Source organism: Cygnus atratus, chromosome 4, assembly GCF_013377495.2.
Source record: "Cygnus atratus isolate AKBS03 ecotype Queensland, Australia chromosome 4, CAtr_DNAZoo_HiC_assembly, whole genome shotgun sequence".
Taxonomy (NCBI): domain Eukaryota; kingdom Metazoa; phylum Chordata; class Aves; order Anseriformes; family Anatidae; genus Cygnus; species Cygnus atratus.
This window is the reverse complement of record NC_066365.1, coordinates 28347709-28372443: the sequence shown is the minus strand read 5'-3', so window position 1 is coordinate 28372443 and position 24735 is coordinate 28347709. Positions and strand designations below refer to the sequence as shown.

Genomic DNA, 24735 nt, shown 5'->3' with positions numbered 1-24735 from the left:
AATAAAACAGCATACAAATCCAACCAGTGGTTCAGATCTAGCATCTCTTTTCATGGCACTGACTGGAAAGTAGTAGAACAGACTCACATTTAATATACTTTAATGAACAATAATGCACTACTAGAGGAAAAGGTCATTTCTACATCTAATAGCTTCCAACAGCTAGCTTGTAAAATAAAAAATCCATATAAAAACAACTGAAATGCATTTACATTTCCCATTAATACTGAATTGTTAAATAATACATCAGTAAGTTGTTGTTTTTTAATATTTAGATCTATGTCTCATATTTTCACATCCAAAAACATAGAAGATTTCAACTATATTGTATGTTTCATGTTCTATCATATGCTTTTGCAAACATTTTATACTAGAAAAAAAAAAGATATATTTTCTGCTATTTTCACACACAGTCAGATCTGTTTAAATTAGATGGGAATTTGGGTATTTCCAAGAGTCAAAAACATGCACTTGTTGTCTGGAAGGCTACACGTGTACCTTACAGTGCTCAACATGTAATACAGCTCTCAGCTTTAGCATCCTATCCATGAAATGACTACTCTCCATGTTCTCCCCTAAGACTTTTCCAAGCCCATTTCTGTGCTTTGTCCCATTGCCTAACCTTCAATGAATACATACCTAAGAGTACCTCATATATATATATATACACACACACACACACATTTGAAGTACGTGCATTTCTCAGGCAGACAAAGGGATGAAGAGAGAAATTAAAACGAGATGATAGAGTTCAAATAAGCTAGCCAATTCTAACTTCATCTCACATCTTTTCAGTTTGTTTCTAATGCTACTGTTAAGATGCTGGAAATCCACTTGCCCAAAGCGTACTAGGTAATTAAATCTAGCAAATAATACCAAAAATTTGACAAATTCAGATATTAAGGCAGCATTATCAGAGCAGCAGTTTCCCTTCTCTCTTCCTTAACTAATCATAGAAGTCTTGAAATGTCCTGGAATACCCTCTCCAGATTCTTTGATAAAACTGAAGGAAACGCTTCAATGTTAATACACTTAGGATAACAGAGAAGTAATAGAATGAAGACAATAATGTCCAACTTTTACTTTACAACACAAAAAGCAGAACTCAGATTCGAATTTCTAATAGATATTCTTGTATCTCTACTTAATTTGTGGTTGTTTCAGCAGTCAGAATAGTAAAGAAACACTAAGACAATGAATTACTTTTTCAAGAAAACTAGAAATAAATCAAAACACATTCTGATGCCTCATAGAGAGCTTGAATTGTGGAAGATTAGCATTTGCAAGTTTTAATTTAGTTGCAGGTTGTTGCAAATTCCCTACACAATGCCCAGAAATAGGCATTGCTACTTTTTTCAGTGCTAGATACCAAAAAAAACAAAAATAGAATAGTTATTTTTAAAGTATTAACAGGCACCGCCAACTTTGAAACATTAACCGTTGTCTCTTCTAGAGTCTTCAAGAACTTGCTAATTAGATCATGCTTACTTAAATTATAATAATTATACAAAGATGAAAACTAATATACCGGTTCAACTCCAGCTTGCAAACTTTTCCTGTAAACTCCCTATTTCTTTCAATATATATATTTTAGACCTATTTATATATAATGCCTATGTATGAACCATTACAATTCACCATCACATAGTTTATATTCAAATAATAAATCCTGACTGGGACAAACAGCTTTTGAATTCTGTTCTCAGCTCTGCCAGACACATGAATCTGAAAAAATCAATAGTCACTCTGATGCTTTTGTTTCTTTGTGCAAAATGGAGCTTCTAATATTTCCCTTGCAGTAGTGACCTAAGGGCAAGTTCATCTCTCTCACTCACTTAAATATTTTGACGTAGACACCCAGACTCAAGATGAAAACAGAAGTTTAAATTCTTAAGTGGAGCTTGTTAAGCCATGTATAGAAAATTAAATGTCTTCTCTATAGCTTAAAGAAAAGTCTTTGCTACAAATAGCAAGACTGTAAATGGTACTATCATATCATTGAATAACTGTGGGAAAAGATAACCATTCTGTAACAGGTCTGAGTCACAGCAGGCATCTGCATGTGCAATCTTGGCTAAATAATTTTTGAATGGAAAAGTTTCATACTCTCATACAAATTTGGTCATTTTCTACCTTTCGTTCAGAGTTTCTGAAAAATAAGGTATTGCAGTTTAGCATGCACCAAACTGCATGTGTAACCTGTAATGATACAACATAAAAAAAACTTAATCATTAGATTCAAATAATTAAGAGAAAAATGTCTGCTCTTCATTGAAATACAGTAAATTAATAATGGCAGGAGTTCAACATAAGGCTTTTGGCAGGGTTTTTTTCACATTCAAGCTGCAAGTCAAAATGCTAAAATCAATCTTTTTTTTTCCAGTAATGTGAATATAACTTAGTATTTAACAACAGAAAATAAAAACTTACATGCAAAGCAATCTTATAGCAAATTTCTGCTATGACAGAGCTTCACATGGCCCTTCACATTACTTCCTGGGTTCATTTCCTGGAACAAACAGAAACAAGACACATGTGAAACTAGCTATATCATGCTGAAATGTCATATATGTATACGCAATAGCCTTAAATCACGCTATGAAATAAACTTTGAAAAATATTTTAATCCCGGTGTCTTTCAGGTGGTACAAATCTAACATAACACTTCTGGACTTGAAAGGTAGTTTTAATTAATGTTTGCCAACTCCTATGCCAGATACTGACTTCCATCCATCTTTCTGCAGACTCTCAAATTGATTTGAGATTAATTTTTGATCTCCCTGAGCACAAGAAAACCATAGATGATTTTCCATTTGCTACCCATGCTAGTGGAAAAGGCCTTTTTGCAACCTCTTACATATAGGTGTAAGCAATTGCAAAACACTAATCAAATATAAAATCTAATAAAACAAAAAGACCAAAATACGTAATTTGTTCACTAATAATGTTTTTACAGATATTTGCTTGCTAAACAAAAAATAAAATATATAGTACAGAGCTGTCAACTCCAAAGGACCTATTGAGCTTGTCCAACAAGCTGACAATTAGCCGACCATGAGCCAGCAACGTGCCCTTACAGCAAAGAAGGCTCCCAGCAACCTGGGCTCCATTACAGAGCGTCACCAACTTGTTGAGGGAAGTGACCATTCCTCTCTGCTCTGCACTGGTGAGGCAAAATGCCAGGCCCAATCCCAGGCTCCACAATGCAAGAGAGACATGCATACAGGAATAAAAGGGCATGAAGGTGATTAAGGGACTGGGACATCTTCTCTATGAGGAGAGGCTGATAGAAATGAGGGCCTTGAGCTTGAAGAGAAGGCTCAGAGTGATCTTATCAATGTGTATAAACATCTGAAGGGGCGCAGAGTAAGGAAGGCAGAACTAGACTCTTCCCAGTGGTATCCACTAAAAGGACAAAAGAACACAGGACCAGAGTAAAATACAGGAAGTCTTGTTTAAACATATAATTTCATTTCTTTTTCCCTTTTACTCTGAGTGCGGTCAAAAACTTGAAATGGTTGCCCAGGCTTGGAGTCCTTGGAGTGTCCATCCTTGGAGATATTCGAAACCCAACTGGACAGAGTCCTAGACAACGTGCTCAAGATGACCCTGCACTGAGCAGGGTGTTGCTCTATCTCAATAGGTCCTTTCCAGCCTCAACAATTCTGTGATTCTGTAAAAGTGCTTTATTTAACTGGTCCCTGGTTAAAATAAATTGAAAATAGGTTATAATTAATCACCCATGAAATGTCTTTTCTGAGGTGCATGAAAAAAAAGGCCAATCTCACTGTGCTTTACCTAGTGTAAAAGGCGTACAAAGGTTATAGCTGAAAGCTAACAACACACAGTACTCCTGACATTCTGATCCATTTAATTGTAGAACAGAGGCTATAAAACTTTCCCCAGTAATTCCTGCCTCAAACTTTCCTTGTTTTCCGTAACTACCTTAAACCAGTAGAAAATATACGAATATATAAATTCTGGAAGATATTCACATGTGATATTTAAAGTGGATTACCAACAAACACATCAAATATATTTTGTTTCATAATGAAAGAATAACCTAAAAACAAACACACGTTACTCTCAAAAGAATTCTTTAACAGTGCTCTAGAACTGTCAATCAACCGACTGGTGTTCAGTAGTATGGTATTTCCTGGTATTTCATACCAAATGAAAAGACTGATAGTTACAGGGGTAGTCACAGGTTTAGGATTGCATGAACCAAAGAACTGGTTCAATATATGTGCAGAAAACAACCCATGGAGTAAGCTTTGTAACTCAACAAGATTCGAAGCACAGATACGCTGTAAGTTAAAAGTCTGAAGATTTGTTTTTGTTTTTACTGATAATGTATTACTTTGGGGAAAAATCCTTTAGCAGCGTCAGTCATACATCTTCATGAGAGCAGATTTTCTTATTTTTTCAAAAAAAAAAATTACAAGTTTGCTTTTCAGTTTTTGAAAAGATATGACTACGAAATATATTTCAAATTCTCGATCTTCCTAGAGAAAAATTCAACAGCATATGCCTATTTTATTCATTGCCAGAGAGAACAAAGGATATGCGTTAAAGAAGCATACAGTACATTTCTATACGTACCCGCTCTTACAAGGGCAGGTTGCATGTACACCACCACATGGGTATCTTTTGTGTTTGTGTTGCTAAGGAAACCAACACTCTGCCAAACCACTACAAATGTATTCGAGTTCTTAAACAGGGTGGGTATTATTTTATTTTTTTAAACACAGAAATAAAGCTAGCATATAAGGCTACAGAAGAGCTCTCAATAGCCAAGAGCATGTTAAGCCAACACAATTACAATGCCCGAAATACAAAGTTTTTCCACTCTATGGTGTTTGTGTACTTGGCTTGTCCAAAAGGCAGTAGGTTACAACATAAAGTTATGACATGATTGGTTTTGCATATGACAGAAGATGGGGCAGATAAACTCTGAAATTTTCTTTGGCTTGTTAAATAGTCAAAAATTTTAAGAAACCTTCGCTACTGATCTATTCACAATGGACAGCTGTTTAAATTGAATTGCGTAAGATAAAATACCATGAAGATATACTATCCCATTTAATAAAAACAGAACAAGTTTGCCGTGAAGAGCTGTGTTTTGAAAGTTGTTAGCAGTGTACCCGTTAGAGAAGGACGACTCAAGGAATTATGTTCCATAAACTTGAGTTCATGTTTTCCTGCTGTTTCACAGAACATTACACAAGCTCTATTCAATACCTGTATCTTTTTTATCTATCCTGGTCCATCTGCTCTGCAAATGTTCTTGCAAAGCAGTTTCCCATAGCAACATCAAATATCACATAGACCCAGTCTTCTCCTGAAGCACTTTAACCGATCCACTTCTGAATTTCAAGCAGCATCTTTTTTTTCCTGCAGTACTTAAGTAAATAATAAATAAATGGAGTATTTCATCAAACAGAAAACACACATGAATGGAAGTCATACCCATGAGTATAACCCCGGAAAAGCCCACAGTGACTGCCTACTTTGAGACAACTTCAGTTAGATCACCTACAAACCACTAATAACCCATTTTTTTCATCCTCTTGTTTACAATGATGAAAGAAACCAAAATAAGAGGAAAAATTCTCAATACATTTTTACGTGAGATAAAAAAATAATAGTAACAGCAATTTCCTAAAAATACCGTACCTTTCACCTGAGAATCTATCTTGAGAATCCCTGCTCCACTTTTAAGAAGTAGTAAGCATACATAAGATTGATTTTAAGTGAAGATCTTCTGAAAAACTCTCTTAAAATAAGCACTCAAGAAGTCAGTAAATATCATAAATTAATTTTGAGCACACTGGTTCTGTGAATTCTGGTGAATCTGTAACAGAGCTGTTGTGCAAGCTATAAATTAAGAAGTTCAGTAGGCCAGTTCTCCTAATTCCTAATATCTGCATTTTAGATTTGTCTACCCAAAACCACCAGAAGCAGCTAGGAAAAGGCCCTACGGTAAGTGAAAAGGTAATCAAACTTTCTGGGTCACTTCTGTACCACTACATTGTATTTCATAACTTTGAGCTACTTTAACAATATACTACCTATTTTGGTATTCTCAGAACCAAAATAAACGACAAGATGAACTTCTCAATATTTTTCTACCACCACCACCTCCTTTCACCTATACATTTGCTTGGTTTATTCTTGGTCTTCCCCAGCCATTCTCTTTTGCCCATCATGGAATTTGGCCCCAACAGACTTCGTCTAAATCTCTGGTCTGCACGATGAAGTTCTTCTGTACAGCAATTCTGATGCTCTTACATGGAAAGGCTTCTCTGCATGCCTTCAACATGAATAACACTAATGGCTACATAGCAAATCTGGCATTTTGAGAGAGCACAGAAGAGATCCACAAGAGGAGGACGACGCAGCTGTCTGCTGCACATGCATGAAGTCCAGTTCACTTTACACACACCTGCAAGCATTGCTGGACAGAATAACCCAACAAACAAATAACAATGCTCTCTGCCTGCAGATAAGGGCACCACATAAATCTCTCTCTCTATTTAAAGCCACAATATTACACTGAGGTGAAGTTACCTGCAACCTTCCTGATGATTTTGTAATACCAAATCGGCCAAAGTACCCTGCTTGCAATTACCAACAGACACAACTTCCATCTATGAGGTAAACAACAGATGCATTTTATTACTACAATCGTAAAAAAAAAAAAAAAAAAAAAAAACCAACTTTATTCTGCATTAACAGTTCATTAAAATATGTTCAAGTTGATGAGTACTATGTTCATGATTTCTAACACATCATTTCTTTCTCCAACAGAAACAAGTAGAAGCACTTCTACCATCACTCACTAAGGCAACGCTAAAACCCAGTAACTCATTCCTTAATTGTATGAACTTAGCAGTGCATGTGTTTTATTATCCTTTATTGTATACAACTTATTTTTAGCTATGGTTTTCTTACAAACTGATCTACACATTTAAGACAAGAATTTCAGCCAAAACTACAGTGAAAGTTGTAAGTATATTACTACAAGTTTTCAAACCACGATTGCTCTGTTTACTTCTCCACAGATCTCTGCCTACTTTAGTATACCATAGTATAAAATATCAGTGATAAAATTATCAATAATAGTCAGATCATTACATGCAACAGATGTATGTGAATTATAACTAAAAGCTAAAAGCAGAGGATGTATTGAAAAATATTTTTCAAATATGCTACTTCAAAAGTAATGATCTAAACCAAGAATAAAATATGAAGTCTTTAAGGACTAACACCTTGCTTTTTCTGACGGTGTGTGAAAGACTATAAAGCCTTTAAATTATTAGAATCTATTCTAGAAATGGCTAAGCAGCCAGTACCGTATTCATTTATCCTTTGTCCTTTTAAGCTTTCAGGGTGCTGTGTAGCCATAGTAACTATCCCTTTCCTCTGTGAAATCCATTAGCTGGTTTCAATCTGGAATTGAATACTACCATAAAATCAAAGCCAAAGATTAAAAAAAATATGATTAAAAAAGATTCCTGAGACAAGTATTTATTTTAAAAGGAGTTTCTGCATCTTTATGCTTTATACGTAACAGCAAAAGAAGTCAACAGGTTAAAAGGACATCAAAAGATAAATTCAGAATGAATTTAGAAGCTTGGTCACCATCAGGGGTGACACAATACCATCTCCAACTAGACCTGACAGAAAAAGCTAGCTGTCATTCACTTTAAGCCAGTCACTGCGACTGGCCGGCTGGCCATCAACCCTTTCCAACAGCAGCCTGAAGGTGCAAGCATTAGGAGACTGCAAGTGTTAGGAGACAGACTTCTGCACTGCAATTCAAATGACAAGAAATGGAAAATCTTGGATTCCTCTTCGATGCAGACAACTTTGAAGGAGGGCAGGTGTTGCAGAAGGATAAGCTTTATCCTAGGTCCTATTCGGATGAGTTTTGTCATGACAGCCCTGAATGACTTCAACCCCAGCTCAGTCCCGACACCAGTACCAAGTAAACTGGCCTAATAGCATTGCCACTGTTTGCTTGAATCCTCATTACCCCCAGTGACTCCTGGGGACTAGGAGGAGCTACACTTTTCAGCAAGGAAGAGGCAAAGTGTTGGAATATATTCCACAGGCCACTAATTTAAAAATCAAGGATTCCTTGAGTCCAAAGTACTGGATTCCTTCACTAAAAATTTTCACTGCCTTCTCAGCTGTTGAACTGTTAGTTCCAACTCTTGATTTGATTTCATACTTCCACCCACTGCTGCATAGATAAAACCAAACATGACTCAGACAAAGGTGAAGTATCTGCCAAGGTAAGAAAGCTTTATTAGCAATTTTATCTAGCATCAAATGTGTTCCACTTATGATGGGATTCTAGAATAATAAAAAAGCTTCTAAATTCAGACAGCGTTACACAAAGCACTATTTGAAAAAAATTACTTCAATGTACAAAACATGAAGATACACTCCTGTCCAGTGACTTGGCATAAATAGTGGATGTTGACATTAAGCACAAGAATATTACCGAAGAAAAACACAGGCGTAAAATAGGAGCAAGTTCTTTTGTCACATGTCACAGAAGAAAAAAAAAAAAAAGGTGAAACTTCTGTTTGTTTTGAAACTGAGGCATGCTGGAACCAGGATGGGCAGAGCCCCTGTGCACTGCCCCAACAGAAGCTGAAGTGTGCCTGTACAGACAGAGGAAAGGGCGGATTCCCTCTAACAAGAAAAAATGAAGAAATACTGGCATTTTATTTCCACTTTCTAGCTCCTTATTCTGTTATTGCTGTTTTATAACAAGCAACGACACTGAAGAGTAAGGCCATGTTCATGTAGGATGAAGAAGGTTCACATGATTATTTCTGAGAGGCACTCAAAATTGCAGAAAGGTAATCACGCTTGCATTCAACTGAAGAAGAAAAACGAGATTTCATGAGGGTTACCTGAATCCAAAAATTCTACTTTTTTCCCTTTAATGTACAACTCCTGGCTTCATTAAAGTTAATAGCAAAACTCCCACACACTTCAAAGGGGACAAAGATTTCATTCTATACATTTTTATGACATATGAGGAAAGTAAAGGTGATGTTTTCTGTCACTACGGTGGAGGACAAAGTCACGTCAGAGTAGCTCATGCGCCTGACTTGGCGAGTCCTGTCTTGTTCGGCTTGTCCCAGCTCTAAAGCAGAAGGGCAGCACATTTCACAGGTCACTCTGTGAAGCCCAGGAGCAGCCCCAATCATTCCTGGGAGTTCAACACAAAGAAATATGCAGAAAATGCCTCTTTGCAAATATTTGTTGTGCTGTCTTTTAAACAAAACCAGAGAGAGACTGGCTTTTACTTTAGAAGGCAGTAAGCATGTTGTGGAAGGCAGGGACATTCATAATGGTTAAAACATTTTGACATGACACAAGAGATCCACTTCGAATTTTATCCTAAGCACCAAGATATTCAAAGCCACAAACCTTACTACTTAAAAAAAAATATATATCACCAAACTTCATCAGTGATGAGCGTGCTATTCCATCCAGTCAGGTTATAGAGCAATGTACTTTCTATGCACATTGGCAGCACAATCTGTGGACAAAAATCTTTGGGGAGGAGAGCAGGACACACCGGTACTTTCCTTTTTCCACCCAGTATTATTGCTGCAAAGGGCTTATGAAGGAAGTGGCACTGATGGGACAACTCACAAAAAATTAAATCCAGCACTGGGAACAGAAATTACCTGAAGGTGGAAAGCTGAAATAAAAATTCAGAAAAACTGGAGATTTGATACAATCTGAATAGGGGTACGTGCTCTCAGACAACTTGCAAGTATTGCTACAAAATCCACTGAGAGGTTCTGCAAGCAGTCCAACTTAGAACGCCTTGAAAAACAGAGGTAATTTTCTACTCCCACAGGCTTCGTACCAAAATATTGCACATCATCACATCCACATCCACAGCCTGGAGAAGAGGAGGCTCAGGGGCGACCTTACCTTATCGCTCTCTACAGTTACCTTAAAGGAGGCTGTAGAGAGGTGGGGGTTGGTCTGTTCTCCCACGTGCCTGGTGACAGGACGAGGGGGAATGGGCGAAAGTTGCGCCAGGGGAGTTTTAGGTTGGATGTTAGGAAGTACTTCTTTACCGAAAGGGTTATTAAGCATTGGAACGGGCTGCCCAGGGAGGTGGTGGAGTCGCCATCCCTGGAGGTCTTTAAAAGACGTTTAGATGTAGAGCTTAGCGATATGGTTTAGTGGAGGACTTAGTGTTAGGTCGGAGGTTGGACTTGATGATCTTGAGGTCTCTTCCAACCTAGAAATCTGTGTCTGTGTCTATCATTCTCTTCGAACACGCTTGTTTTTATAATTTCACCATTTACCTAAACTTTTTCCATAAAGATTTTTTAAAATTCAAAAGCTATTGTTCCATCCTTTTCTAATTGATTTTCTAGTTTATCTAATAAAACTAAAGAAACCCCACAACTTAAAGCCAAATATTTTCATAGCTTCAGTTTTCACTGTATTGAATTCTAGGGGTTTAATGCCTCTAAAGCCCTTAGAATATTCTGCAAGCCTTATATGATGAGGTAGACATCTCTAAAACCTATGGCCCCAATTAAACTTGGAAGAAAACTAGTCATGGGAAGTTTAATTTTCCTTGACATTAGGAAACAACAGATGCCCCACAAATAACACATCCGTATAATATCTTTATCTAAGGAGGCACAGAGAGGTCGTATTTTTGTGTCCAAGGATATTACTTCTTTCACAGAAGCCTCCCTCCTCACCCTCCAGTCCAACGCTGCAGTTGTCATAGTTACCATTTCACATGGCCATAGGCTGAGTAATGTTCTCACATTCAATAAAACCCCAAAGGCTATGAGCTTGTAGAATATTTCAAGATTTGTGCAGAAATTTTGCCATGAAATTTCACTGAAAGACAGGCAGGTGCCAAGGCACGCGCAGACAAACGTCTCTTCTTGAAGAGCGGGTATTTCGTCTGCAGTGCCACCACAACGAAGGTGGAGGAACTGGAACCATGGCATGACTCATTGATTATCTTCTGATAATTTAGACATGTAATTTTAATGATAATCCAAGTGGATTTAAACAATGAATCGGATCCAAACGTAAGCAGGTTTCTCTTTCCAAATTGAAAAAAAAATCCTTAATCATTCCTAACTCTCAACACAGTAATCAGAACCTGACCCTCCACATAGCTCTTACGGGTTCATGCTTCCCTCCACGCAGTTTCAACACATTCCAATGAATGAGAGCATAAATCAGGAGCACAAAATACACCAACAGCAACCATTCTCCTCAGCCATTGGGATGAGGAAAACAAATCACAGTGATGACAATCTAAAAAGTCAAGTGTTATGTCCCTAACAGATAAGTCACTGAATACTTACCTACTATCCCACAATGAATAAAAGTAGGTAAATTGGATTCCCATCTGCAATCCCATGGCTATGCTTTTATAGGATATAGAATTGGATATTGGAGTAATTCTGAATGGTCTGAAATCTTTTATAAAACAGATTACAGTCTATTAACTCATATATAAAATTCAGGTTCCCATTACATATATCGAAGGGGCAGAACTTCCTACAAGCAGAAATGAAACTGATCTTTGAATGAAGTGCTGGATCCTCAGGCCCATGCTATATGTTTTCAAACATGCAAATGAAAATTTTAAAGCATACACACGATTACGAAAACTGTCCTAATTACCAAATATGTGATGGTCGTGGGAAAAATAAAAAAAAGGAAAAAAACCTGCATCCCATTCAGTTTATTTTTCTTTTGTCTTTCCTATTCTCCAAATCAAAACAGAGCATGACAAGATCCCATCTGGATTACACCAATACGATGCTAACAGGCAAAGGTATCTAACAAAGTTATGGGAATATCACATCCATCCACTTATTAGCACGTATACAATTTGTAGGTCAGAGTCACGGAGTATCACTAGCTCAGCTGTTAGCACTAAGTAGCACAGTGTGGAGGTTATTTTCATATTCATGTTGTGAGATTCTGTGATCTTTCATATGCAGAGCAACACCATCCTGCCCTTTATCTCTTAAAACTGTGTTCTTATGTGCATATACTTGAAGACTCTGTGTCACTTCTAACCCTTGAATAACGATGGCAAAAAGCCATCTGTGAGACCCAGCACTTTGCAGTATAAGTATTTATTTCCTTACTTCAACTGTCCGGGATCGCTGGAGGCCCCTTCCAACCTCAACTCTTCTGTGATTCTGCGAAGAACTAACATCTCTGGCTTAAAACAGAACCTGCTTGAGGTTTCCCTCCCACACTGAGAATTCATGTGCCTACACGGTATTTGCTACAAGCCACTTTGTTGTTGCACAGCATCAGACTCCACGAGCAACTGGACATTATTAGCTATCTGAAAGAAATAATTCCCATATTCATCAGCACCACTAGCGCACAACTAATTTTCAAACAAAATCTCAGTTCCTACTTGGCAGCCCTGAACAACAGTCGTATGAGATACAATACATCCCTTAAAGAAAATCCAGGGAAGACAGCATATAAGTATCCTGCGATTTATTTCTCAATTGCCTTTCAAAAATGATTTCATAATCTGATCACTTGGATTTCGGTGTGTAGATTTTTTTCAAAGTACCAGCTGTTTTCCCAGTCCTGGTAAATTCTGCCTTTGATATCTATGATAATTAAATCCCAAACACCCTCATTTACTATGCAAAATAGACCTTGCATTTCACTCAAAACCTGAAAAAAAAAACCCTCAGCATTTGTAATCCTCTATGAAGTGAGCTGTACCTCTCCTTTCGTATTTCACGCTTATGAGAAGACTGTTTTACAATTTAAATGGTATGTTACTCATCCGTAGCCTCCTTTTATGTGAAGTTTTGATGCTTTGTGAATAGAATATTCATCTATCATTTAAATTAATATTTAATTGAAGAAAATTCAGTTCTGCATAGCTCATGAATTTGAGAATTCACAATAGCTAGTTGTCAAGGGATAACCAGCAAACTGTCGCATTGAAGTACTACATGAGAAATTACCACACATACCTACCTGCCGCAAAATACTGTCTCCCATGACAAAACCTCATTCCTCATAGAGCTGCAGAAAGACATTCCACCTCTTCCTGAAACATTTCCTCCCAGCTCTGAATCCAGTTACATTTCTTTCCTCAATTAAAATCATGACTGGTTTCTTTTTATTCTGCTGAACTCATTTTAACCTAGGTCTTTTCCACACTGTGGATCACCAGGAGGCTGCTCAAATGCTCCTTCTAGGCACAAGGAAGAAAGTTAACACCAGGAAAAAAAAATGAGGAGGGTCCTTGGGATATTTCTGACTTCATGAATCTACGAAGCGTTCATGAATCTACATCCTCAGAATCAAAACCCAAGCATAAGATAGGATACACGACCAGTGACTGGGCACGCAAACTTTGCTGAGTCACAGAGAACCTGGTGCTTATTTCTTTACGATGATTAATACATGGGAGATTTTTAAACAGTAAGTTAGAGAAGTATCACAACACAGCCTTTGGCCTCCGTGCTATGCTTTCTGCAAAGAGGAAATAAGATTTCTTATCTGTGATGGTGCTGCTCAGAAGCAGCATTTGCACAGACAGATGACTACAGGATCTCACAGCTAAAGCAATAAAGGCTTACTTAACAACTTAAGGAAAGTACAGCGTGGATTCCCCCACGTTAAATGCAGATATAATGCATTGCTTTAAAGTTGCGGCAACAAGTTTAAATTAGTGCCTACAGTCATCTGATTTCTCCAACAGGAAAAACATGCAAAACAGCCTCTTACCAGTGCTAGCTCCTCTGAGTTCATTTTCTCAGCCTACAATTCAGTACACTAAATTCTCAAAACTTTGATTACATAAACCCTCTATTTGCTCTGCTAGAGAAGATGCATCGTTATGCCTTCACACCAATTAAACCAAACCCCCAAACCGTAATTCCTGTGGAAAACTTGTGATCCCACTGATAAGCTCCCCCCAGGCCCCCTCTTCCCCAGGCTGAACAGGCCCAGCTCTCAGCCGCTCCTCACAGGAGAGGTGCTGCAGCCCCCTTCACCCTGGTTGGCCTCCTCTGGGCTCTTTCCAGTACACCCAGGTCTGTCTCGTACTGGGGGCCCAGTATTGGACACAGTGCTCCAGGTGCAGCCTCACCAATGCTGAGTACAGTGGAAGATACATGCATGCATTTCTTACATTTCTCAAGTGGATGGCTAGCGTTAAGGGAAGTCTTAACCAAATTCAGCATGGGATGAAAAGCATTTTTACCTCAATTTCCCCCATCCCCAGGAAAAGAACTGAAATTAAAAAAAAAAAAAAAAGTCCAGCTCCATTTTACTTGCACAAAAGCGAGATACATCTTCCCAGATCTTTTTTCCTGGTAAATACTTATGGAATACCAGCATTTCTAACTACTCCAGTGTTGCATATAGTCTACATTTCATAAACACAAGTTACTATTTAGCCACTGAAAGCCTAACAATCTTCAGTGTGCCTCTTTAAAGCTTCTCCTGGTGCTGACGACTTCTGCAGACCAAGAAGGCTTCAGCAGAACTGAAAGAGGGTGTTAGAAGTGCAAAAAGAAAAAAGGCAAGCTCTGCCACTTGTTTCTGTGCTTCTTGCAGAAGCGTGCCATTGCATACTATAACAGCATACCAAATTCACCAGAGTTTCAGGTGGATTTACCTGCACTAACACTTTAAACTGAAACGACCAAGTACATAAAGTACATTTAAATTAACATAGCATTTTTACATGAAAATAAGCTAGAACAGCAAAATCCTGAAATAAAGAGATTTGTTTCTAAAGGGTAAGCGGTATAAAACCACCAAGTTTTGCACACAGACATCTCTTCCCACTCCCTCCTCTGCACAGTAAGTCCCTTTTTCAACTGGTCCTAGACCAAGCCTGAACTTCCAGCAGTCCTTAGGGGTGCAACAAACTCCATGTATTTACTTTTCAATCTTCCAGACGAAGACTTCCCTAACCACCTTTAAAATCTGACCCTGCAGACAAACAGCCCACTTGCCATTCAAAGGCAATCTCTTACCTCCTGTTTTAAGCCTTCCTAGTAGTGAGTCTCCTACCTCTCCCACCCAGCACCATCAAAGCCTCTCCCCAGGTGAATCTGGTGAGCCACATGCTAGGCAGCAGCACTGCCCCTTTCCTCCCTGCAATTTCTACCCAGCCCATGTTTTAGCACCTGGAGGCAAGCAGCTCTCTCCTGTGCTGCTCCAGCTTCTCCCCTTCCAGCAGGGCAGGGCAAAGAACACAACGTAAGCTGCAAACAGCGCAGTCCATCCTTGCATGTACTGGCTCTGAGTAGGTAGAGAAAATGGGCAATTTTGGAATGGCTTGAGGTTAAAATCTCATGAGAAACATCCAGTTTCTGTAGATCCCTTCCACTATCTAAAATAGCACTTGTTCCCTGCTATTTTTCAAATAGCCTCTGCCTCACTGAGGCATTACACGCTGGCTAGCATACTCTTAAGGATCCCATAGTGGAAGCTGGTAGGCTTTTGTTATTAATTACTTCAGACATCAAGTTCTGCATCTCAAAGCTCAGCATCTAAAAGCTCAATCACCACATAGCACTTAAATAAATATCCCCAAGACACATCATCAAGCATATTCTCCACGTCACCTGTAGAGGCTGAAAATTGTCTTCCTATTATACTTCATTTGAAATGGAACTGAATTCAGAAACAAAATGATCGTCTTATTCCAGATCCCACCTGAAAACTGGAAACTTAAGTGGGGTTCAGAAAAACAACAAACCTACTAATAGTTATTGCTAAGGCAAACGTACCTGGAATATTGCTAGGAGAGGCCTACAAAGGATGAAAAAATATGCAAAAATTTGCTTCTGGCCTCTAAGACAGTCCACTGAAGGGGCTGGAGAGGCACAGAGTAAGAGTGACAGCAAGCAGGTGCATACGCATACATATGCATGCAGCTTTCATGATCATGTGGCTGCATCCTGTCCTGTGACTGGCATCATACATTGATAGATCTCATCAAGTTAACAAAAAAGCTGTAATTCTGACAGCTGTCATCAGGTAGATTTTATTTGAGAGGAACTCATTGTTCATAGTAAACTGTTTCCCAAGTCTCCTTTTATATCAGATTTCTTGTTTTTACCTCTGAAAGTCTGTCTCTAGCTATTAGTAGAATTGCCCTTGGTTTATTCAGATTCTTTCTGTATAGTCACAAAAAAGAAATGTATCACTGCTGCTCCCACTACTGCCAACAGTGCCTCTACTAAACAGCAGTGATTTATGGATGATTCTATAAGTACGGAAAAGGAATCCAGAAAATGTAAACAAGGTAAAAAGTAATAAAGATCTTTCCCTCTGAATGTCCTAGGTAGGCTGTCGACAATAATGCCTCCCCCTATACCTACAACTACTTTTTACTGATTCCAAAATAATAATAAAATTGAAAACCACTCATAGGCCAGAATCACATCCGGAGTTCTAACTATTTACAGTCAAGTCAACGATCTCTCCAAGAATGTAATTTAGTCTTCTGCTCTGTATCTGGCATAATATCAACTGCAAGGTTTTAGTCCACAACTTTAAGTGGCCAGTGGTTGAGTTTAAGTACAGCTATGAGACTGTAAAAGAACTCTGGAATACGTGAACAGGACAAACTCCCCTCCAAAAGCAAAGTACAACGGCCTCCCATTGGAGAAAGACCTATCTGTGCAAGACCAGAATTTTCTAGTTGTAAAAGACTCCCGACCTACCACAGAAATTATCAGAACTCTCTTACATGCATTTATGAACTCAACCTTTCATCACAAGCGCAGTGCAAAACCAAGAACTATCTTCTGTATCAATGAGAAGAAGAAGGCCAGTGCACAAGCATCCTCCCTAAAGAAACAAAATGCGAGAATAAACCGTAGACAGATGTTAGTAACTCAGGAGCCTAACATCCTCAACTACTATGGCAGGATGTTTGCTTAACAAACAGAATACAAAACACAGTTTAACTGCCTGCAGTCCAGAGCTTAGTTTTAATACCAAATACAGAGCTTGAATTCTTCAAGTCCTAAATGGATGCTGAATGACCAACTAACCTACCAAAAAAAAAAACAAAGTAAATGGAAGAGCTTTAGTCCCAGAAACAACAAGTCAGGCTCCAGAAACTGTTTGATCTAACTACTGTTGGAGTCACACCCGTGGCTTGATAAATCCCCAGTGAAAAAAAAATGAAAATCAATGCACACCAGTCCAGCAGATAGCTTGTGTTTGATCTAATGGCACAGTCCATGCGTTTATTTCTTCCTTCTCTCATTTCTGTTGGTTACTTAAGGATCTCATTTTGTAGCATTTAGATTTTTTCCATGTGCTCCCTCCTCCTCTTCCCCCACTCATTCAGATCCATGTTTTAATTATCACAGAAGCAAGAGCTCCAGTATTTCAGTTCTTGCTCCTTTGTGAGTTGAAAAGTAAAGATAGTATCTATAATTTATTTATTTTTTTTGCTGTCTGGTTGATTAGATTCATAAACATACTGTATGGGAGCCAAACCCTCAAGGGACTAGTCTAATTAAGAAGTCAAATTGCTATGCTGATTACAGACACTCTTCACGAACTTTAAAATCAATACTTCTCCAAACAATCTCAAATCTTGTATATGGTTTCAGGAAACAATTATGCTTTTCAGTTTCATCAGAATATTACAATTTTCACGTCAGAGAAAGACTTACACGAAGGACTTTTTTACTGTATGTTTGCTTTCTAAAAGCATCTACCATCATTTTACTTACGTATTTGCAGTCCAACTTATCAACTGGAAATATATATATACATTTAATTTCAATGATGTGAAGTATTCTCATAGTTTGCGATGTAGATTCAGACTGCATATTTCAGAATAAAAATACAGAGGTTATATTTAGGGAAATACTTTTACTGATCAAGTCAAATAGGTAGGGGAGCAACCTGTTGATGAATATGAAATTTCTTTAACATTCAGGCTTGTAGAAAGCAAGCAGGCTAAGGAAGACCTCAGCTGTTTGTGAAGTAGTGGAAAGTCTCACAGGAGAGAGAGAATTATGAAAAAGAGCAAGTTTTGCCATTTAAAAATTCTAGCTCCTCCACAAATGCTATTGCAGCAGCGATCAAAGTCCTTGCAGGTTAGCACAATGAATCACAGACAAATTACCACTATTGTCACCCCACAACTTTAATTTGAGAACAATGTACTCACCAAAAAACAAAAAACAAAGAAACCAAACACCTGTCCTCACATGCGATACAACTTCATAAAGCTTTATATTTCACAATCACAGCGTTAAATGTAAGTAAGGCAAATCCAGCACAAAACAACACTCAAGACTTTGATCAGCCTGGCTCCCCGAAGTCCTCAGTTAGTAACCACAGTATTTCACTGCTGGACAGATAAATGCAGCACTTGCCCATATAGTCTATGAGTTTGAGGATTTACCTCTCAGCTCAAAAAGTTTATGTTTCCACCTTAATAAACATACGTTCACAACCCAATTCCCTTCTCCAGTCAGGAGGTGACTAGGCCACAAACTTCCCTGCCTCTGGAGCCATCTCTTCCCCTTTTTTAAGGGGAGGGAAGAAAACATTTAAAATGTAAGACCCACACCTTACCATGAGCTTCAGCCCACGATGAAAATTTAACAAACACATGCCAATCCCTTTCTTAGCCTTTTAAGTCTGTCATACCTGCTTCTGTCTGCAGCCTCTCACCACCGGCCTCACAGTCCCAGCTGCAGCTGTTCTGCCACGCACTGCTCTGAATTCTTTGTGACTCTCCTCGAGTTTATATTGATTTCCATTGTCTTATTAATATGTGGACTGCACCTACACCACGCTGTGTTTCGATCTTAAGAGTACACAGTGTCAGGCAAGTCATTACTTGTAAGATGCTCTTCATAGTGATTAGTAAACAGACTTAATAAATACTACTACTGTCACAATCCTGGGAAGACTGATAGGTATTACATCTTGGTATAAGATGTAGAAATGTATGAAGCCAAACTTCTGTCTCCTGCAGGGTCCTTGGTTTATTTGGTGCTGATATGTTTACAAAACGGACCCAGTTTTGACTAAACTCTCCATTTTGTTTACTCGATATGCATTTAACTCTACACTGCATTTCCAACTGGACATGTTACTCTTCTATTTCCTGTCTCAGAAAGTCTTTGTGGTACCACTTAAACATTATAAAAATCTGCTGTGGTCTGTTTAAGGACATGTAGAAATTGAATATATGCATTTCACTCTATTCCATACATGTTCGAAAGATGAATTTTTAATTAAATGCTTGTCCAAAATGTTTTATGAGTATTAGACAAAAGCTCCTACAGAGGTCCAAAATATGTTATAGGAAATGATCAAGAAGGCTTGCTATTTGACAGGTGTTGCAAGACCCTCTGCATTGATGCAACAGGGTTTGACTTGAAGATGTGGCCAGGAATGAGCCCAACCCGGCTGGAACTATCAGCAGAAAGCAGGTGGGTACTCTGCTCACTCGATCCGGTCAACCTTCACAGGAACCCCTGAGGTCCCCTGAGCAGCTCACAACTGTGTATACAACTCGAGTTACTTGTAAGAGACTACCACTTATTAATCACACTAACTATATGTGTGTTGGTGGTATTTAAAATTCACTGATGTAAAGCAGCAACTCATTAAGCATAATTTGTCTGCCTGACTGGTACCTTGTTTATTAGTAGCTTTCTATTATAAAGGAAAAAATAAAACAAAGTGACTATGCCGCATATTAATTTCATATAAATTGATATCTAGTATCTGGATGCTGAAGTGAAATCTAGCTGATCATTTATACTTGTTAGACTAATTGTCGAGTGACACAAGACAACATTTACAACAATTAAACCTGACGTGTGTATCTTCTGAATACAGAAAACTACAGCAAAATAAAATAAAAGATCTCTCCTGCTGAAGTTGCACTCTTTTTTTCACAATATGATTCTGATTTTTTTTTCTAGGAAGTATTAAAATTTCAGTTTTCAATTTAGAAATTTGTCTCAGATTGTAGAAGGGTCAATTGAACAGTAATTCTGGGTTACTACAAAGTTTAATATCAGAAGCTGAAGGGAATAGCAATTTTTTTTTTTTTTTTTTTTTTTCACCTCTCTCCTTTGACAGTGATTTTCCCCCTTGGCTTTTAACCTTCTCCATTCCCTCTTCTTCCATGTCTTCCTCTCAGCCTTGTTAGTGCCTTTCACAAACCTCTGGCTCAGTCATTGTTAAGATCAGCTGCTTATTCTATCTGAAAAAGCAGAAATAAAGCAGAAAACTAAGGCACTGCTTGGAGTAGCTAAATACACGTTAAGAAGAGTGACAAAGTCTTTTGATCTGCACCTCTGGAAGTAAGTTTGTTAAGTCATGCTTGAAAGTTTCAGAGCAGTGACCAAAGCTTGCACTTTTTATAGTATAGACTCCAGAAATGAGTCAGCAAAGTTGAGATCTACTAACTCAACTTGTTAGTTGATATAGGTGACCCTACTATACTCAAGGTGAGTAGAAAGCCATCTTTCACATCAGGCTGAAGTTGCTGACTCGGACTCTCAATGGTTTTCTGTCCAGTCACATCTTGCTCTAAAAACTGAGCTGACGATGTCTCCCTCAGATTCATTGCATATTCCCCTCTTTTGTCTGTTTGCAAACAAGAAAGCACAAGATACTCCTTCACATCATACCACTTGCATTACCAAATCTTAAATTCCAGATCACTTGCTTTCCTGTAGATGTCTTCTATTTATCCTGCATGTCTGACCCCGGTGATAAAAGCAATGCCTGACACTACCTAGCTGTCTAAAATCTAAAATGCTCTGCCTACCTGTAGTGAAAAGACTGTTTGTTATTATTGATTCTTATGTCTTGTTTCCATCCTCGATTTAGTATTATATGTTTTTAATCAAAAAAATCTCTTCCTCACCTCTTCAGGATCCTGAAAAACTGAAAAAATTTAGGCATTCTTTTCCAGCAATAAATGTAAATATAATCTGGGAGAGCAGCAAATGATTACTGAGACATTTTTAAAGGGGCTGACTTTTTGGAGCACCTTCTCTCTGAAAGTCAAACACCTCCAGCTTGTTTTTAGTAGCTCCTCTTCCACCAGATTATGCACACAAAAAGAGAGGTAATCGTAATTCCTCATCATTACAAAAACAAAGGCAAATAAACAAACCAAAATTCATGGTCATTATCACCTTGTGAACACACAGGACTTTTTTTTTTGTTGTTATCTAAGAGAAGAAATAGATCTCTCAGCCACCTTCCTAACCCTCAAAGTGCTATTGTCTGTCCATGTTTTTTCTACACAGACACCCTGACTTCTTACCAAAAAAGGGAACTCAGACTACTAGAATTTTTGCAAGATTACCAATCAAGTATAAAGTTCAGTTAAAAACTCTGCGTTTTCCATTCTGTAATCCAGTCATTCAAACCTAACCATTATTATATGGCTTTCAAGGAAAACCAGTATTTTCTCCGAGCATCAAACTTTGACATATATCCTCAAAGACATAAAAACACAGGCACCTATGTTACAAAATCCAAACATAATACATAATTAATCTTTTGCTTTCAAGAGCATCATCTATAAAGTAATGAATGAAGCTAAAACTTAGTTCTTTAGTCATTGGAACAACAGAAAAGGTTCAGGAAGTAATCTGGAAGAGCAATATATCTTGGAGAATAAAAAGAAATATGATTATAGGATGAAAGGATAATTGTCTATATGCTCAAACGGTATCAAGAAGCACGGTCTGTTATTTAGGACATTAAAACGAATAGAAATAATATTCTGAAATTAGGGAAAAATGAGATCCATGTAAAACTTCCATATATTAATATTTATTAGACTATAAAAGTGTTTAAAAAGTATGCAGCTGAAACAGCTGAGACATTTAAAATGTAACGAAGCAAATAAATATATGACATATATTTATGCCATACTCAGGAAAGTGGAAATTATGGCTTAATAGGTTTGTTTTCCACCTTCTGATGTTGATTATTCATTTCAGCATTTTCTGCTAAAGTAAACATTTGAAAAGGAGGGAAAAAAACAAAAGGTAATTTCCTTATTCCACAAAACAACAAATATGTGAATACTTAGGCATAAAACAGATTTATTAATTTAAATTACACACATGCACTGAGAAAATACACTTAAATGTTTACTGTTCAGGCAGAAATTTAGCACTTGAAGCAGTATGTGATAACCTTTTGAGAAAGAAGATGGCAGTTTAAATTAATGAAAAAGTAACTGGAAGTTGTAACTTTCCTTTCAAAACCTAAAGGTTTGTGAACTCAGTTTGTGTTGAGCCATAAGAGAAAAATGATGAAGGTGGGATGCAAAATACACCACTTTAAATATGGCATTGTACAAGCTTCAGTGCTTGTTATACAAGACAGTATTAGAGCACTGGATATCTCTAAGCAGGGAAATTAGCAAATAAGGTAGGAAATGGCAATTCACAAATATTAAAAAAACTACAGACCTTCAAAAAACTAATTTTTGGTTCATCAAAAAGATAAATATAGATCAATTTGCTCAATACAAAAAGAAAAAAGTTTTATCAAAATATTTGTTGAATATTTTTCTTAGCAAGCTACATTTCTATTAGGCTTGGTGTCAGCAAGGACCTGCGGTTTTTGTTTGGTTGGTTGGTTAGAAGTAAATGTCAAAACTTAATGCCATTTTTAACGGAGAAACCTAAGCACTTCCCTTGTGCATTTTCAATAGTAATGAGAGCTGAAGGAGGAATGGCAAGCACCTCAACCAACTCACTAAATCAAGACCCCTCAAGAATAGTCTACTTAAAGGAGCTGGAGTCAGAGTACCAAAACTCAGGGGCAGAAAGTTTAAAATGCACACAGCTAAACAAACACCATAAATTTACCCTCAACAGCATTTTGGAAGCCAGGGGATTGAATGTAAATGCACTTATCATGCCATTTTTTACCATGTGCAGTCCCCAGGCATTAAGATGAACTCGGACACGGTGCAGACGGTCTTCCTGCAGCATCAGAATGAGGGCAGTGTGGCTCACCTTTCTCCCCTCATCCCACTTGGTTCTCTAACCAGGGTATTTACAGTCTGTGTTTGGGCCTGTGCTTTGATCATATCATTCCAGCTACATAATAGATGTCATTCTTACCCAAGTTCAAGGACCATATAAAAGCTATTATTTTTTAAATTTATTATATTAATTTATTATACAGAAAAAACTAATAGATCTTACTTACACAGTCTTTAAAATTAGCATCAATGCTTCCCTGTCTATAGATGTTAAGGTTACTTTTTCCCATCTAAGACAGCAAGGCAATCTTACATTTAATGCCACAATTATCAGTGCAATGAGTGGAATTAGCTGTCTAATTTCAAGTAAAATTAATTCAGCAGACCTCTTTCTGAATTATTAAATAAGTGACATTTCCATAAAAGTCACCTACGAAGCTAGATGGGAAAAACATTTTCATGGCTAAGCCCTATGAATTTCACCAGTCTTGAAGAAAAAACAATTGCTGCCACAGAGGTTATTTTAGTTGAGCTAATACTGCTTTTAGGGATAAAGTTCTACTTACCTATAAAAGATTAATGCTTCTCAGCATAAAAACTAATTTGAATGTTTTCACCATTACCACCAATATTATCACTTTAAACTGAGGCTAAAAAAAATGCCACCTATCGAAGTGTAACACACCTATGCTTCAAAGAAAGTGTTCTGTTAAATCACAAAAACAAATATATAGTGAAAGTAAGCAGCCAACAGCACACTAATAGCATCCTATTCTTGGAATCAAGCAATTTTTTAAATTTTAAATAGCTACAATGCAGTACATACAATCTTCGGAGAGGCTGAAAAAAACCACCACTGATTCCCTATTCCCCCAACAATAAGTAAATCAGGCCCCAGAGCTGAATAGTGCAGATTAGCATTAAAATACCAGTCAATTATTACTAACTGTGATATAACATTCTGCACGGACAATACTCTGAACAAATACGTGCAGAGGTAACTAGTGTATGGAAGCCAGCAGATACCTGAATAAAAAGAGCCAGGGGCTCCTGTTAATCTCACTTAGTGCCATAATTCAGTCTCATTTGTGCATTCTTCAGGTATCTGTACTATTCCAGTAATACAACAATCTATAAATGTGTGATTACAGTAAAGAAGAGCTCTGAAGATGGCCAAGGTGTTTATAAGTTTTTCCCCACCAAGGCAAGAGTTCAGGTTCAGAAAGAGAACGGAAAACAAATTCTGACAGACTAGCGACAAACGTGAAGTATCTGTTAATTACTGCCCTTTTCCTGTCAAATGCCACACCTGGTAGACCAGCTATAAACAGCTTGGGACATGATAAATTGCTATTTCAATTGGATGACAACAGGGTATTAAGTTGAGCGAAGTTTCCTAAGTAGATAGTCCCAGCTGTCAGATTCCAGGGGAGTGTTTGGCCTGACTGAATTTTGGTGAGAAGAAAGATTTCAGTAAATCAGCATTGCTGGGCCCAAACGTACAGGCACAAAGTAGGTTTATGGTAACAAATGCCTTAACAAAATGATGGCACTTACCAACTACGACATGGTAGGAGAGTTCACAGAGGCAATGAGTGAAAGAAATACAATTGTAATGACAGATACCCATGAATATCGGACAAGTATCACACTGCAACACAAAGCAAAGAATAAACTTTTAGCACTACGATAAT

The 24735-nt window shown here is 37.7% G+C and overlaps 1 protein-coding gene across 1 annotated transcript in view; it reads right to left on the bottom strand.

Moving 5' to 3' along the window:
- The window catches only part of MARCHF1 (membrane associated ring-CH-type finger 1), a 235334-nt gene that overhangs the window by 158206 nt on the left and 52393 nt on the right, over positions 1 to 24735 (bottom strand). The window contains exon 2 of the mRNA XM_035550499.2: positions 2431 to 2509. The gene's annotated coding sequence lies outside the window, so the exon portion shown is untranslated. The remainder of the gene's footprint in view (positions 1 to 2430; positions 2510 to 24735) is intronic.